The 16,070-nt window shown below is 37.3% G+C and overlaps 1 long non-coding RNA gene across 2 annotated transcripts in view; it reads right to left on the bottom strand.

The window, feature by feature from the left end:
• Window positions 1–3,521: 3,521 nt before the first annotated feature.
• The window catches only part of LOC128907179 (uncharacterized), a 33,445-nt gene continuing 20,896 nt past the window's right edge, over window positions 3,522–16,070 (bottom strand). The window contains exons 3-4 of one of the 2 annotated variants that reach the window (XR_008465500.1): window positions 8,731–8,881; window positions 3,534–3,616 (exon numbers count right to left, since the gene is read on the bottom strand). This is a non-coding gene — a long non-coding RNA (uncharacterized LOC128907179). Of the gene's footprint in view, window positions 3,617–8,730; window positions 8,882–16,070 lie in introns of both variants that reach the window. The other variant, XR_008465501.1, reaches the window with a different exon arrangement.

Genomic DNA, 16,070 nt, shown 5'->3' with positions numbered 1-16,070 from the left:
AAAACAGCTGCAAAATATATACCTGACTTACATTTTCGGCCACGAAAAACTTATGCCAAAAGAAGTACGGTTGTCTGTTTTCTGGAGAGGAAAGGAGTATGAGTCATATAAGGCAACATGAGAGGTGCAGCCTACAAGCCTACAGCCGTGTGTACAGCAGGGAAACAAGACTGGTCCAGGAATAATGTGGATAGTTCTGATGCTACTGGGATACCCTGGAAAACCGAATTCAATGCTGGGAGCTGTGCCAGAAAGTCCTCACAGATGATCCAGTGTGTAATAAATTGTTTGACTGGCTTATGAATCAGCAGATGATTGACAAGGAGAACTGCCAAATGGATAATTACATCAGGCTTTGTAATATTAACTAAAAAGCAGGAAAAAATGAAGCCTGATAGAAGTCATTCATAACTTTTACTACTTGTCATGCAGAATCCATTAAGTGCAATGCCAGAATGTATATCATTTTGCAATAAAGATTCTATAACGATCAGTGTTAACTGCTGCTGTAGAACAACAATGGTAATTTGTCCTCCACTTGACCTTATCCTCAGCTCCCATACAATTGATTCCAGCCTGATACAAAACATTACCTATACAATAGCTCCCAGAGTACCCGTATGGGAACCGCAGTCCTGCTTCACCACGTGGCTTGATGGGATCTACAGATACCGGAGCAGGGGTGCAACAAGATCTGAACATCAGAAAAACATGAGCTGTGGATGGTAACTTCTAACCAATTCTTTACAAAAATTGTATTGTACTAAAAGCCTAGGTTTGTTCAAGATTGTCCCGCCGGCAACAGTATTAACTTAGGAACTGAAGATTTAACATAGCCTTTGACTAGCAGACAGTGCCTCCACTTGGAAAATAGTCACGGATGTACTAGTAAAACAACAACTCTGTTCTCAGGCCCAGGATCTATTCAACAACAGTCACTATTGTTGAACTGAAATTAATTATATCTATTTTTAAGCAGCCTACGCATAAAACCTTCTAACCTCTTTCAAATGGCAAAGTCTAGTTACAAAAAAATCTCCAGCACATGTTATTAAATCCAATTGATCTACTTTTTCCTATCATTCATATTAACATCATAATTCCCCCATTCCACCCTAACATTTGATTTAGAAATATAGGAAGCACCTTAATTCAGCTCCAGTCCACTGTAAAGGCATGAATGTCACATTTCACGAAAGGACTTTTGATCAGTTTAACTTTCTATTACAGTTAAAAATTTTTGAGCAAACACATGACTTTTGAAGACTGCTTTTCATTAAATTTTACTAGTTATAAATATGTTTCTGTAGGAGAAATAAAAGTAGAATAAAAACAAAACTATGACATAGAGAAACGCTAGCGTGAGTGCGAGAAAAGAAAACAAATGCTTAGTGATGCTTACAAGTAACTGTTTCTGCTTATAGAGGAACAAAAAGGTGCATCACTAACCGCCTGAACTGTACTGGTTAATATATTTCCATGTCTGTATGCATTTATATTTCATGGCCTGCTAAAAATACACTAATTAAAGCTGTTGACCTAGAATAAGTAAAGCGAGCAATAAATAGACCCTATCTAAATCAGAAATTAAAATGCAGAGTTGCTACACAGGGTTTCTCAATTCAGTGAGCATGGTAAAAACCGTAATATGACAAAAAATACTTTGTAAATCATCAATATAGTCAGATTCTCACATGTGAACTATCTCCAGAAGAACAAAAGAACAACAAAAAAACTACACCTGATCCTGCAGAAGTTTTCTCCCAAGCTGTTATACTGAAATCAGCAAGATCATTCATGAAAATAAAGATTTCATTTTAAGTCTTGGCCCTCTAGAAGAAAATCTCACTGTCCTTTCACATTTTACATCATCTACCTTGTACCAAGCTCACAGGAAAGCAAATGATGATCCTATGACTATGCCCAAAAACGATCAACTGAATGAAGTAAAATATTACTTTACTGCTGAATGCATGTACAGGGAAAAGAAGGTTCCACTCCATGGAATACTGCACAGCCGAGTTTATATAACCAGGATTAAAATAAGAAGTGTTTTATAGGAAAGAATGAAATCGAATTTGTAGCCAGGTCAGAAGAAATTGAGTTATGAGTATGTACTACCGAGGAGCCTGATCACTTAGCGTTAGACATGATCAGTCAGTAGGATTTCGGCAAACATTCGGAGTTGCAGTCCTCAAACAGAAGATGTAAATTGTAGGAGGAAAACAAGCCTCAGTGTATGATACGCGACAATACAGATCCCCATCTTCCTCCATTGGGATGCGTGGGAGAGAGGACAAGAATGTGAAGAAGCGGTAGGTATTCACTAGCTTGAATCAGTTGCAACACCTGGAAGGACCTGAAGAAGAAATTCTGTGAGGCATTATATCAGCCAGATTAGGCAGCAGGCGTAATGGATTAACGGGCAAATGATTTTTGTGACAGGGAAATACAAAGCAAGGACTGCAGGAGCATTAAGACTGACAAATAAAATAAAATACAGAGCCCAGAAAGTAGTCTCGGTATAGAAGTTGCGGTAGCAGCAGCAACTACACAAAGTAACCATGTCACGCTGTACAGCCAAAATTAATACAAAGAACTGCCCCCTGAGAAATTTTGCTGGTTATAAAAAAACCAAACAACAACATTGTGTACTGCATTTTGCCAGCTTTCTTGTATGTATTTCTCCCTTTTTGCACCAAGATTGTTTTCTGCCTTGGGCAAAACTGTGAATGCATAATCCAATTGATCTGCTTGTCCTTACAAGAGTCTGCAGTGTTGGTAAAATTCTCTGAAATGCAAGCTAAGTGCACTGCATGATGTGGAGAAGGTATCTGAATTTATAGCATTTGAATAGCTAAGAAAGCCCTCAAGAACTTCAAAAAGACTATGCTGCTTGACTCTAAGTCACAGGAAGGGTTTATTATTCTCTTTGATAATTGAAGACAACATATTTTGTAAGGAAAAAAGAAGACCTTTACTTATTTATATATATAAAATTACTTCTTATACATAAAGTTTACTTCTTTATATATATATATATATGAACACTCCTTTCAGCAGTCCTTGTGCATAAAAGTATGAACAACACCATTTTTTTTGTTGATAAACTAGAAGGGGAGTTTTGTGAAATTTAGACGGATTGACAAAACTAGTGCATTTTCAACAGCCTCAGTATTTGTAAGATAGGCCTTGTCCTTCTTCAGAAAGTTATTGCAGTGATTTCTTTTTTCTTTGTTTTAATGCCTACAATGTTACCTCTGGAAAGGTAATACTGGAGCAAGACCATTGCTCTGATCTTTTTCATAAAACAGGGAAGGTTTCTTGTTAACAACCTGTAGTTTTACAAAGGCGCAGTCAACAAAGTTACAGTCTTTCAGCAAATATTCTTCCTTTATTTTATGCTACTAAATAAAAAAAAACCCAAAAAACAAAAGGCCACGGGATTTTTGTAAGTCAGATTCCATGAAATAGGAAAACCAGGTATTACCTGTTCTGGTCGATCTCTAAAGATCTGACTACTGGTTTCCAACTGGTTTCAGTATCAGTTGTCTCTCTGACGTAGATGGGAGCTGTATGTTTTGAAATGTTTTGCCTTGTTGTGAACCGTGGCAGCCTATTGAAAAAGAAATAGAGAGCATTAGTGGAATAAATAGGCTTAAATACTCAGAACATGTGATCTATTTCTGAGTACACTTCAATTACTTTGAATATACACATAGCCACCCAGTTCTAAGAGTAAGTGGAATGGTGTTTGCCCACCTTCGCTGTAATTTTTTTTCCTTTCATTTAAATGGAGTTGTCTGTATTTCAGTCTGTGCCCACTGCCTCTTTTTCAAAAGCATTTTAGAATTTCAATACTAAATATATTTATAGCCAGTTTTATACAAATTTTGTGCGTGCAAACACAGTCTCAGATTAAATAGCTCTTCTCCCATCCTGGTCTTTTTCTTGACATATTTATAAAGCAGAATCATATCCCTCCTTCCATCTGTGTTTTGCTAAATCAAACAAGCCAAGCTTGTTTACTCTCTTGCATGATATTCTTTCTTTTCTCTGATCATTCTGCTGTTCTGTGCCCGCTCCAGTGTGTATTAATTGTTCTTCTACATGGTCAATCAAATTACACATAATTCCAAATGAATTTGCAGTGTAGAATACTACTAACATTTCACCTCTTCTAAAAGGCTCAACTTGTGTATTTACAACTGCAAGATATTAGTAATATCCATATTCTGCATCCCAAATACTATACTGACTTTCAACCAGTTTAGATGGTCACCAAGTTCTCTTGCACAAAACATAGAGAGCAGGCTCATTAATCCTGCTTTTCTAAGAATGTGGAATTGTATTCCATTCTATGTTTTTATTTGCATCTTGTTTTCTCTCAACAATTGTTCCAAAACCAAACAAAACACTGGGATGAGACTAACCCATCTACGGTTTGTCTAGATTACCCTTTCCCCCCTTATTTTCTTACTCGCACCTGGCCTGTTGCAGATTCTAAAATGGAACAATTTGAAGAAGACTTGGACTTTTGTCCAGTATGCCTGTTTCTTTTCAGTGAACGATCTGGACGCTGAAGAATAAAGACCTTCCTTTATAATTTTGTTCAATAATATAGTCAGAGTTCTAGAACCACCTATGTAAATCCCAATCCAAAGTATACATAAGGCAGCTTGTCCTTATTCCTACAATTCTTTGGACAACCCTACAAAACTATCAGACGGTTGAAGGACACTGACAATTTCCCAAGGAGAAGAACCTCCTTCGTGCTCCCAGTCCCTCCTGCCCACAGCGCTTGCGTGTCACCTCACTCTCCCCAGCATGTGAATTCCAGCAGAATATTGATGAATGCCATGCTTCATTCCCTGCTGTGGATGGCTGCTGTGAAACATCATTTTGAATCATGGTTAATCACCACCTGCTTGACCATCACAACTGTGTTATATAGCTACCAGATGGCAGCTACAGAAAGTACACCCAAGTCTTTTTTTCTCTACCTACTCATTAATACCACATTCTCCAGGAAAGCAAAATGTATTTGAATGCTATCATTTGTTTGCATTTTACTTTTATTTTACTTCTAACATGAGGTTAACAAACAACAGACAGACTTTATTTCCTTATTAAGATACTAAGCGTTTTCTTGAGTTCAAGCAGTTGTGCACTTCTTTGTGTAAAATACAGTACATTACAAAAATACATAAGGAGGAAACCATTAGTCAAATGCAACATATTTTTAATCGAAATATATTTGGTTTTTGTTTTTTTGGGGTTTTTTTTGGGTTCTTGTTGTTTTGGTTTTTGTTTGGGGTTTTTTTGGGGGGGGGTTTTTGGGGTTTTTTTTTTTTTTTTTTTTGGGTTTTTTTTACACACCATGGCTGAGAATTTCCCTTATCTGTAGATCAGTTACGGTGCTAAATAACACTCAAATATATAAATTGTGAGCCTTTTCAATGTATAACACAAATCTTGAAAACAAGACACTAAAGTTTCTTCCAGAAAAGAAGACAGTGACAGTCTCAGAAAAGTACAATACTGAAATCATTACTGAATATGCAACCAGCATCAAAGATTCATCCCTTCTCAAATTGCCTTCAGAACGCACTACTTAGCATCCACAAGAGCTTTTGAAAATTATAGAGCTGTGATGTTTAATTAGGTCTTTTCTTATCCATGGTCAGGTGGGATGCTGCGGCGTTCTCACGGCAAAACAAAATACACCAGAATTATGTCACCTTACAGGCTACTATGTTGTTTTCCAATTAAGAAAATATTTGAAAACAATTGATATCTAAGCATAAGCAGAACTTTGGGTGCCCTTATTTAAAGCAATACTACAGAGCACCTTTTACTTCCTGTGAAAAAATGTAATGACTGTTTCCCTGTTTCTGGAGAAAGTCAAGATAAACATTTGCTACAGTCTTCAAAATCGTCCTCATGGCAACAAAGTACTTCGAAGAGTTTTTCTGAATAATGCGTGTGTATCCAGGTACACTTAGGAACTTTAACTGATGGAATGTAGAACTAGATGATTATTAATCCTGCATTTTTTATGATCTCACTCACTCATTGACCACTGATGCTCCTTAGATCAGGCTACTTATATTACAAGTTTCTGAGATCTTTCATACAGCCATAACATAAGTATTCATTTTTAATTCTATCTCCACCAGACAGAGAACTTTCAGGAACAAAGTTAGCTTTGTCAAGACATACAAATGATCTCAAAGGGGCGGTAAAGAAATATTTATTTAATGCAATCAGTATATTAAACAGAACAAGACATTAACCATGCTAGGGACAATGAAGCCTATTCAGGGTTTCCCTCAGCACAATACTGAAAACAAGGACATATTCAATGGTATAAGCAGTAATGAATCCATAAAAGGATTTTTTTTTTTATTTATTCAAGGTGTTCAGGACCTGTGTAAGTAATTAACATGAAATCGTGGCTCAGCAAGTATTTCATTCATGGAAATATTGGATGGATAAATGTTCTGAAAATAAATGAATTGAACATAGAATCATGGAATCTTCATGGTTGGAAGGGACCTTTGAGATCATCGAGTCCAACCATACACACACACAAAAGAACCCCCTACAATCTCTGCCACTAGAGCATGCCCTGAAGTGCCAAATCTACACGTTTCTTCAACACCTCTAGGGACGGTGACTCAACCACCTCCCTGGGCAGGCTGTTCCAGTGCCTGACCACTCTTTCAGTAAAGTAATTCTTCCTGATATCTAATCTAAACCTCCCCTGCTGCAGCTTCAGACCATTTCCTCTGGTCCTGTCATTATTCACCTGGGAGAAGAGGCCAACACCCACCTCTCTACAAGCACCTTTCAGGGAGCTGTAGAGGGCAATGAGGTCTCCCTCCCCTCAGCCTCCTCTTCTTCAAACTAAACATGCCCAGCTCCCTCAGCCTCTCCTCACATGACCTGGTCTCCAGACCCCTCACCAGCCTGGTAGCTCTCCTCTGGACCCGCTCCAGCACTTCAATGTCCCTCTTGTACAGAGGGGCCCAGAACTGAACATAGATAGAGTCAGGGATTAAAAGCTTGAAGGATTTGTTTTCTGCTTGTCAGTACAATGGTTTAATAGTGATTTGACATTAATGGTAATAATAATTTTAATCAAAGAGAATAGCTAAAATGTAATTTATATATATAATATATATTAAATATAAATATACACATATATGTGTATACATATATATATGAAAATAAATTTCAAGACACAAAATAAACTTAGTATAAGAATGAAACCTTAGTAGAAGAATGATTTGTTGCCCATCAATACTCCAGTGCAAAAAACTCTAACTACTTCACATAATCACTCAAAATTTTTATCAGTTACCCTGGCACAAAGAAGTGTACTAACGGAATGTGTTGATTCCACAGCTATTGGCAGGCATCATCAGTACAGAAAAAGAACAATGTTGGCAACAGGAATAGCAGAAGTGGGATTAAATTACACTGTACAGAAATTTCACATTGTTCAAACACTGGTTACAAATTTCTTCTAAAAATTTGTATTAATAACTTCGAAGTAACAGACAAATGTAGTGACCTTTTCTGGACAAATACTGATCTAATCTAATATCTCAAATTTTTATATTAGACAATCTTAAGTTGTCATTTTATATCTGATATTTGTTAAACCCAACATGACAAGAAATAGGAATGCTGACCCATTCAGAAGGAATAGTTACTATTTTGATTTTTCACACCTCTTACTCTCAATCAGTGAATACAGTAGCAATAAAAAATCTTAATCCCTGTACAATCAGCCTTCTTTTGTATCACAACATCAGCTGCGTATTTCAGAATGGGAGAGAAATACAACTAGATCCTTGAGCCTTCAAAAAATTACGTATGTGTTTTATCTCCAGACATTGTGAACAGAACTCGCGAGGAATTTTTCTTATTGATTTTTTAAAGAATCCTCTGAACCTTTTTCAAATTCCACTTGATTGAACTAAAATATTTGATTACACATTTACCCTATTTTCTGATTTGAAGGTGTGGGGAGCTACCTTAGCTCACTTCACAGTTTCTGACTAGAAAACATTGGACACTTGGTAAAAACAAATTCCTTCACTATTTAAATTTAACAAATGTGGACCTGAGCTCACATCTAAACAATACATTTCACCATTTTGTGTTTCGCTCCATCCTTAGAAGGAGCTCTGCATTACAGGCTGAAATGAAGGGCAAAACTCCTGAGTTCTATGCTACCCAGACAAACCTCATTGAAAACCCCTGGAAAAGACAGAATAACATAAAGTCACACCCATTGAGTACAGACTGAACAAAAGAACTTTGAAACAGCATTCTCTGGTTTTCCCCTTCTGCAGACTTGGGGAATGCTGCTTATTTTGACATTGTGAATTATTGCAACTCTGCATAGTTCATTCAGAGCTTTGTAGTAACAGAAATAGTACTCATCTTTCCAGCAAGTTGTCTCAATCTGAATTTGAAACACTCATAAGTGGAAAAATCTAGCACAGTTAAAAAGTGCTATTCCTTGACTATAGTGGTTCTACAACACCCTCCCATATAGTAAATGTTAATCGGTTTATCACGTGAAAAATAATCTGCCCAAATTAAGAGCAGTTTAAGGGTTACTATTACAGCTTTGTGAATTCCCATGCAATTACAGGGACTATGTGATTTTTTTAAAAATTAAAAGTTCCATCATTTCAAACTAAAATAACTTACCTCAGTACCCTTTTTAGAGCTGAGTGAGGGATAGGCTATATCGATTTGATTAGAGGAGTATTTTCTTTCTCTTGAGATTGCCTTCCTACACATCTCTTGCAGAATGATTCATAGGGCTCAGTCATTTAGAATTGCAAATGTGGTATGGGACCTCTTGTCAGTTGACAAATGGTTGTAGTCACATTTAAACAAAGAAAGAAAAGACAGAAATTACACCATGGAAGAGATTAAACTTCACTCATTCTAACCATCACAATTCCAGTGCTCCACACTCATCCATTGTTGTGATTACTCTAATTAAGGAACTTCACTAGCTTACTGGGTCTCTTAGTTCATACACATGTCATCGGAAGTGTATTTTGCCTATCCATGGTAGCAGAAACTGAGACAGAAGCCATTTTGGCTCACAAAATGCACTAAAGTAGCTGTCTGCATTGCTTATGCTTGAAATTTTGTTGTACAACATATTTAGTGTGCTTGAGTAGTTGACTTGGAAGAGCAATGTAGAAATGTCATTCACCTGTCATGTAAGCTGAACTTAATTATACAATAATTGCACATCCGATACACTGAAAGGAAGCAGCATTTCCTTGTACTTACCATGAAACAAACATGCATTATTCATTCACTTAGTTACTATACTGAAGTACTATTACAGGCATTACCATTTTGCTTTAAGGTACAATGAGTAATTTATTAAGTAGCGACACAGATGTTTATAAAAACGCTAAACTGAAGTTCTGAAATGAACCATTGCAAAGAGCACATGAGACTGACAGTCTAATTCATGGTCAGATAAAACAGGCAGTTATTAAGGTTGGGTAGGACTGCTCAAAGGAAATTTCTGCAGTTTTCCACAACCCCAGGTAGAGATACTCATGAGGTGTCTGTCATTAAAAACAAACAAACAAATAAGCAAAAGGTCTCTTCTGTATGACAGCAGTTGCTGATTTGCTGAGGGTGAGCACTATTGCATGTCTCCTCTTGCCATTTCCCTATCATGGTTGACTCCAGAGCACTCAGAGTGGCTGGTACTGATACCACTTCTGTAGCGCTTAACGGTGATGCTACTGCCTCTGTATAGTTGCTTCACCTATATCCTCCCCGCAGTTCCCATGCAGCACACGGTACTGTGCTGCCTACCGCTCCATAGCTGAACCTTATCCTTAAGCCATTAAATAGACTGTTCTGCAATCGCAGGGGCTTCATGGAAATCACTAGAGAGGTGACAGCTAACAGAAACAGAAAGGAAAAATATGCCATTGAAAAGCAAAAGATATACACAACTGCTTAGCAAATTTATAAATATTGTTTTATACTTATACCATAAGAATCCACAGCTAATTCAGCATGCACCTGTCTATCCCACAAATAAGGCTTACATCATTCAGTTGCCTCAGTTTAACCTAGTCTATCCTGAAACAATCACTGCAGAACAGGAAAGGAACGTTTAAGATAGACATATTAGTGAAAATCAACATCATGAATAGTATTAAACAACTCCCAAAACATTTGCTAATGTACCTACTTTCAGCTTATAAGATTTTATTCTGCCTGGTTGACTGAAACAGAAATGAGCAGCTGTACTCCGTCTAAGCGACATGAGATATTCAGTTGTTTAAATTAGAGACAACACGCCCCGCATAAATACACATACATTCTTTTTCTTAAAGGATCCCACAGCCCTTGAAAGGGCCATAGGATGAAGGTCGAGCCAGCATGGAAAGAAATTGCTCTTTACAGATAAATGTGCAGAGAGTAAAGTGAGAAAATAAGAGCTTTGACTAAACTTGGGCCATGGACCTGAAGCTAAAGGACGAGTTAAAACCAACCTTTGTGGAAACCTGAAACCTGTGTGTGACATGCAAGGCGTTGTGGAAGGTGGATACTTACCACCACGAGGTTAGTGTTGGCAGTGTACCAGGAAATGTATGTGGCCCCCAAAGATGAAATATTCCTTTTTCTGCTATATCACCCCCCAATGAGGATTCTTCTCTTCCTTCTTATTCAAGAGACTACCTAGACATATAAGAAAAAGGGGCCTTGTCTGTTGGCTGGCTCCTCTGCTCTCAATCTTGCCTATATTATTGCTATCAAAAGATCTCTTTTAGTCCAGTTTGAGAGAAGTTTCCTGTCAACCTGTAAAAAGATTGTCAGACTAAGTAATGGTAAACAGAAAATCACAGATTCTTCACAAAGAAGAAAAAAACAAATCGGGAAAGCCTCTTAATTCTTCACCAGCTCACTGGAAAATAATTTCCTTTTAAATCGAGGGGAAACATGAACAGCTTTATTAGCTTGCATGCCGGCGCAAAATGCCTGAGCAAACTGTGACAATGGACATCGCTATACAATTTAAACACTGAGTATTGCAAGTAATTAAATGCTCCTCCACACCTTATTCGCTTCTCTTTTCAGACACATATATAGCAATTCTCTTCATCATGTAAAAGAGATTTTTCTACTTATAAGAGAACATGAGTGAAAATAAATTGTGTCCAACTTCAAATGGCTGAACAGGATATTTACACAGTCAACTTTATTCAGTTAATACACATGCCTGAAATAGAGCTTTGCCTTCCCTACAGTCAGTGACACCTACATGGAACTCCACAGTTCACTAACTCAGGCATCCACTTCTATTGACGTGTACTGAAAGAGTAAGGTTCTTTTCCATGACACTCATCAAAGAACACTGGGGTTTTCTGTATTGCTAGTTTTCCACCCTAAATCCTGCAGGCATTTACAGAGACAGAAAATTTTGCAAAACTTCTAACCAGAATTCAGGATGTAAGAATCTGTAGTATCCCTTTGGAAAGATAATAAAGGTTTGGGCTCAGAAAACCCACTGCACCAAAAAGCCTATCATTACAGAGCTCAATCACAGTAATTCACCCAACTATTCACATTCACCAGAACAATCTATAAGTAGCAATATCCCCTTTCAGTTAGATATGGCTTGATTAGCCAATACCCTTTGATAAAAATGTCTGAATATATTACAGGCGGATAGACTTTGGGAATTCACTGGACTAGGCCTGGACCAGAAGTAATGCATAGGAAACTTTCAGAATTCACGTGGTATTTTTAAGACCATGACAATTGTTTTCCAGACTCCTGTGTATATGAGGTGAATTTTTAATAAGTCACTTTATTTGGATCATCCTGATTTTTTTTAATGTCTAAAGGAAATAACTAATTGAGCACAATAACAAGTAACATAGTAATAACAATGATTTATTACAGCTTTTGTGGGGCCAAACTAAGTGGAGTAAGCAATTGAGTGTGGCTTTTTTTTCTAATGGCATGATACATATGCAAGGTTTCTCAGTGCTCTGCATTGACTAATGAGTGAAGCATCAATTCAAGCATACAGAACAGCTTCACGCATTCAACAGCAGCTCACTCAGGGGCATCAATTTTAGAATTTCTTCTTTTCAGGACTAAATACAATATACTTGTATGTATAATAGATATGGGTATAGCCAAATATAGTTTCAGATGAGATCAAGTACTGGAATGCTGGGCAAGAGAAACGCCTTTAGATTTTTCAAAAGCAAAGAAGAATATTTAATAACAACAACTGCAGGCGTTAAAGATTAAGAAAATGCAATGCCAGTTAGCATCTTAATTCAGCAAATGTCCATGTCTCTGTGTCCAGTCCCTTTGCATCAGCAAGGGTGTAGGGCAGGGGACAGAAATTCACTTACCACGTTTCTTTAAAACTGCAGGAATTCCATAAATGCAAACATGATCATGTTTTCTTATAGCTGCTAAATTGTCACAGCTGATGTACTCTTTAACAATACCAGTACAGCGAACTAGAGTTACTGCCACTCCCTGGTGCTCGCTGCTTTCTCGACATTCAAGGACAGGCTTACAACCAAAGAAAGCATCAGACAGTGGGGGTGTGAGCTGGGAATAGTGCTATATTCAGAATGTTGCCCACTCTTGCAATTTTATCACACATTTTTAATAATTTATATTTTTCCCAGTGGCACAAATGCTTGTAGTGTCATATAAGTATACATTCATTCAACTACTGGACATGTGCAGCTTTCATTAAAAAAAGAAAGCTTGGTTGTAACCTCGTATCAGCAGGAATAGTAAGCGAGGACTAATGAGAGAAACTAAGAGGGTATTTAAAATTATTGCTGCATTTTGCCTGTCTCACAGCTCCACAGAGGGGTGCTAATCCATGGATTATTAATTTTTGTGAACAGCACACTACAGCACTACAAAACCCACCTTGGACAGAGAAACACTGAGAGAAGGTATGAGAGATATGAGACAAGAAAGACTACCGTAGACATGAAACACCTTTATATAGGTTACTACAGTCACTCTAGGCCAGGGGACTACAGTTGTTAACATTCTGCATCAAGTAACGAGTTTTTTCAAGTCATTGCTTTAAATCAGATTTTGGAAAGCCAGAGTAGGAATGACTTAGCAGTGTGATTCAGACATCATTAACGCAAATCTAGCAAAACTCACAGTTTCGTTCTGATGCTAGTTTAGTAGCAGGTAAGTATCGCCAGACTGTTAAAGAAATGGAGCATAAGATTTCTCTCACGTGATCATGCGATGTATAGAACACTTATCCAAGACACTGATTTTACCTATTCCTAGAGGTATGGGTCATATCATACTATGTAAAAATGTATGGTTAATTAGTATTAATATTTTCCTGATAACACCTAGTTCCTTTCACTTGCAGGTCTCCATGTGCTTTATACATACAGTGTTTCCACTTAACCAGAAGCAAAGACTGAGGCAGATTAAGAGGAGTGACATAGCAAGACAGCTCAATATGCCAGTGGGATATGGAACTCAGATCTTCAGTTCCTAATACATTGCTGAGGCCCTTAAAGAACTGCTCTTTCTCAGACTGCTAGTTAATTGCCTTCTCATGAATGGTGTAAATGCCCCTTCAAGAAAATTCCATTAACGTTTTCTTAGAACAATGCCCTATCATCAGGAAAATTACTCATTTGACTACATACGTAATGTAAAAATCCAGGGCATTTATTTCCTGTGTTAGTGAAACTTGATATGGTGTTATCTTCCATTCTAAGTACTAGGACTATAGCAAATACTGCAAGCTGGTACATGTCCTTTTCCTTAAAGGAACCTATTCAAAAGATAATGAAAATGACGGGGTTATTTACTGTATTATTTTCACAGTGATGAAAACTGCAAGAAAGCCACATAAAAACAAGAGTAATTTTTAAACTTTGTTATAATTCTTTTTTTTCTCCTTTAACTTTCCTCGTTTCAGAAGAGGCTGCCTATGTACTAGCAATGGTGCCTTCTTTAAATTGGGCTTAGAATTTAGGACATAAACTCAGACTGCCTGCAAACTTCTAAAAGACTCTCCCATCCAGGATATTTAGAAGACCAGTATATTTCTATGCCAAAGACAAACTTTGAAGAGACAAGGTTTACTCAGTATTTGCTGTCTGAGATGCAAAGGACTCTTGCTTCTCAAACCTCCACCTTCAGCTGAGCCAGTTAAAACATTTTGACCTCGATCCTCATTACTCAATTAATAACCCTGCCTCACAGATGTATCTTCTCACTGTTGACTCTTCACATTTGAAAGACCACATAGAAAACACAGTCTCTCAACAAACTTCTTGTTTTCTCTTGTGGTATCTTAAGCATGTCTTTGTTTCTTTAGTTTACAATATTTTCTCATCACTGCACCAAAAATCCCACAGAAGGCCATGGCAACAGGATGATTTTATGTGGAGAGCGGCCAGTCATCCACGGCTAGAAGGAAAGTGAATCCCAATTTCATTTCAAAATCTAATGAAGTTGGCCTCTCAAATCCACTTGATGTATCTACTAATATTAGGCTTAGATTGGAATATAAGATTTCTTCCTCAAGATCTGTCATAATCATTTGAATCAGGGTGTTTTTTTAGAATAGAGGAAAGGAGGCCAAAAAAGGGGAACATGGTAACACTTTCAGTGACACAAAAATTGATTAGACGAAAGACACAGGACAAAGGAAGGGGGTTTTGATTTAAAAAAAAATCAGTTTTCAATGATAGCAATAATGAACTACTGCCACAGATTGCCTGGGGAATCTGCCTTTGACAGTTTCTAAGAAAAGGATAGCCATTCATAGCATTAAGAATGGAAAATCCATCAGGAATGATACAGGGAAAATATTCCCATAGTGGACTAGATGACCTCATGAAGTTCCTTGCAATCCTACGCCTCCACGATTCTGGAAACTTTTACTTATATAGCACATATTCCACTATCAATCTTGTCACGTATTTATCACAAAATATTTACGGAAAGACATATCGATAGACAACTACAGATTTGAAATAAAGAAAAAAGATTGACTTGGCCTTATACTAGTATTTGAAAGAAAAACTCAATATTAAGTTTAATCCAATTCCCAAAAAGTATTGGAGCATTTAGGGTGCTGCTCTTTAATAAGCTAAAGTCAGCTGTGGGGATTGAACGGCTGCGGTAGGTTTATTTTCCTCTACAGTATTCATTATATATTTCCATTAAGTTTACTCTACTTTCACAGCACTAAGGCACTTCTGCTTTCTGTGTTGTACTGTCTTGTTACTATTGGGACATCTTACTTACTCACTGCATTGACTATTTTATCAAGCATCAGATAGAGTCATTGTATACCCTCCACTTGGTTTTACAGTCAAGTATCCCAGGACCTTCGTCAAGCCCCAGTGTCATTACAGCCGCTGAAGATCTACTTCAGCTTCCACACTGCACGAAACAGAAAGAAGTCGGAATAGGAGTGGGTATTAGTCACAAAGCTTTGCTGATGTCTTTTTCCATTTTCTCTTTTGACTATTTTTTTGCTTGTTTCTGATGTCAGAACTAAGTAAGGAGATAATACAGCGCTATGACAGCCCTGTGCTAGCTGGAAACGCAAGCGCGTTCTCTGGAGGTCATTTCTATCCCTTACTGTAGGCATAGCTACAGCTGTATGTTCAAGGTGATTTACAGAGAATTATTTTAATGAAATGGTTGCTGCTGATACCTTTGCTAGCTGTTCAGATTTTATGGATTGAGAAAGTATTGCATCATTTAGCAAATACAGCAACTAAAGTAAAGAGCAGCTGGTTATGGTAAGGAAACAAACCAAAACAAAGAGCAATAATAATTTAGCTTGTGATTGGAAAAAAAAAATAAGTAAGTTAAGACAACGATTGTGAATAAGCCTGTCATTTCAAGCAGAATATTCAATTTTCTGCTAAACCTAATTATTAGCGCATTTCAGCACATACCTTTCCCACTTTTATGGCCATATGGCGCCCTTACATGCACTCTGAGCACATATGAGAGGTCTA

Source organism: Rissa tridactyla, chromosome 3 (assembly GCF_028500815.1).
Source record: "Rissa tridactyla isolate bRisTri1 chromosome 3, bRisTri1.patW.cur.20221130, whole genome shotgun sequence".
Taxonomy (NCBI): Eukaryota; Metazoa; Chordata; class Aves; order Charadriiformes; family Laridae; genus Rissa; species Rissa tridactyla.
Note: the sequence above shows the minus strand (reverse complement) of the source record. Positions and strands in the feature narration are given on the sequence as shown.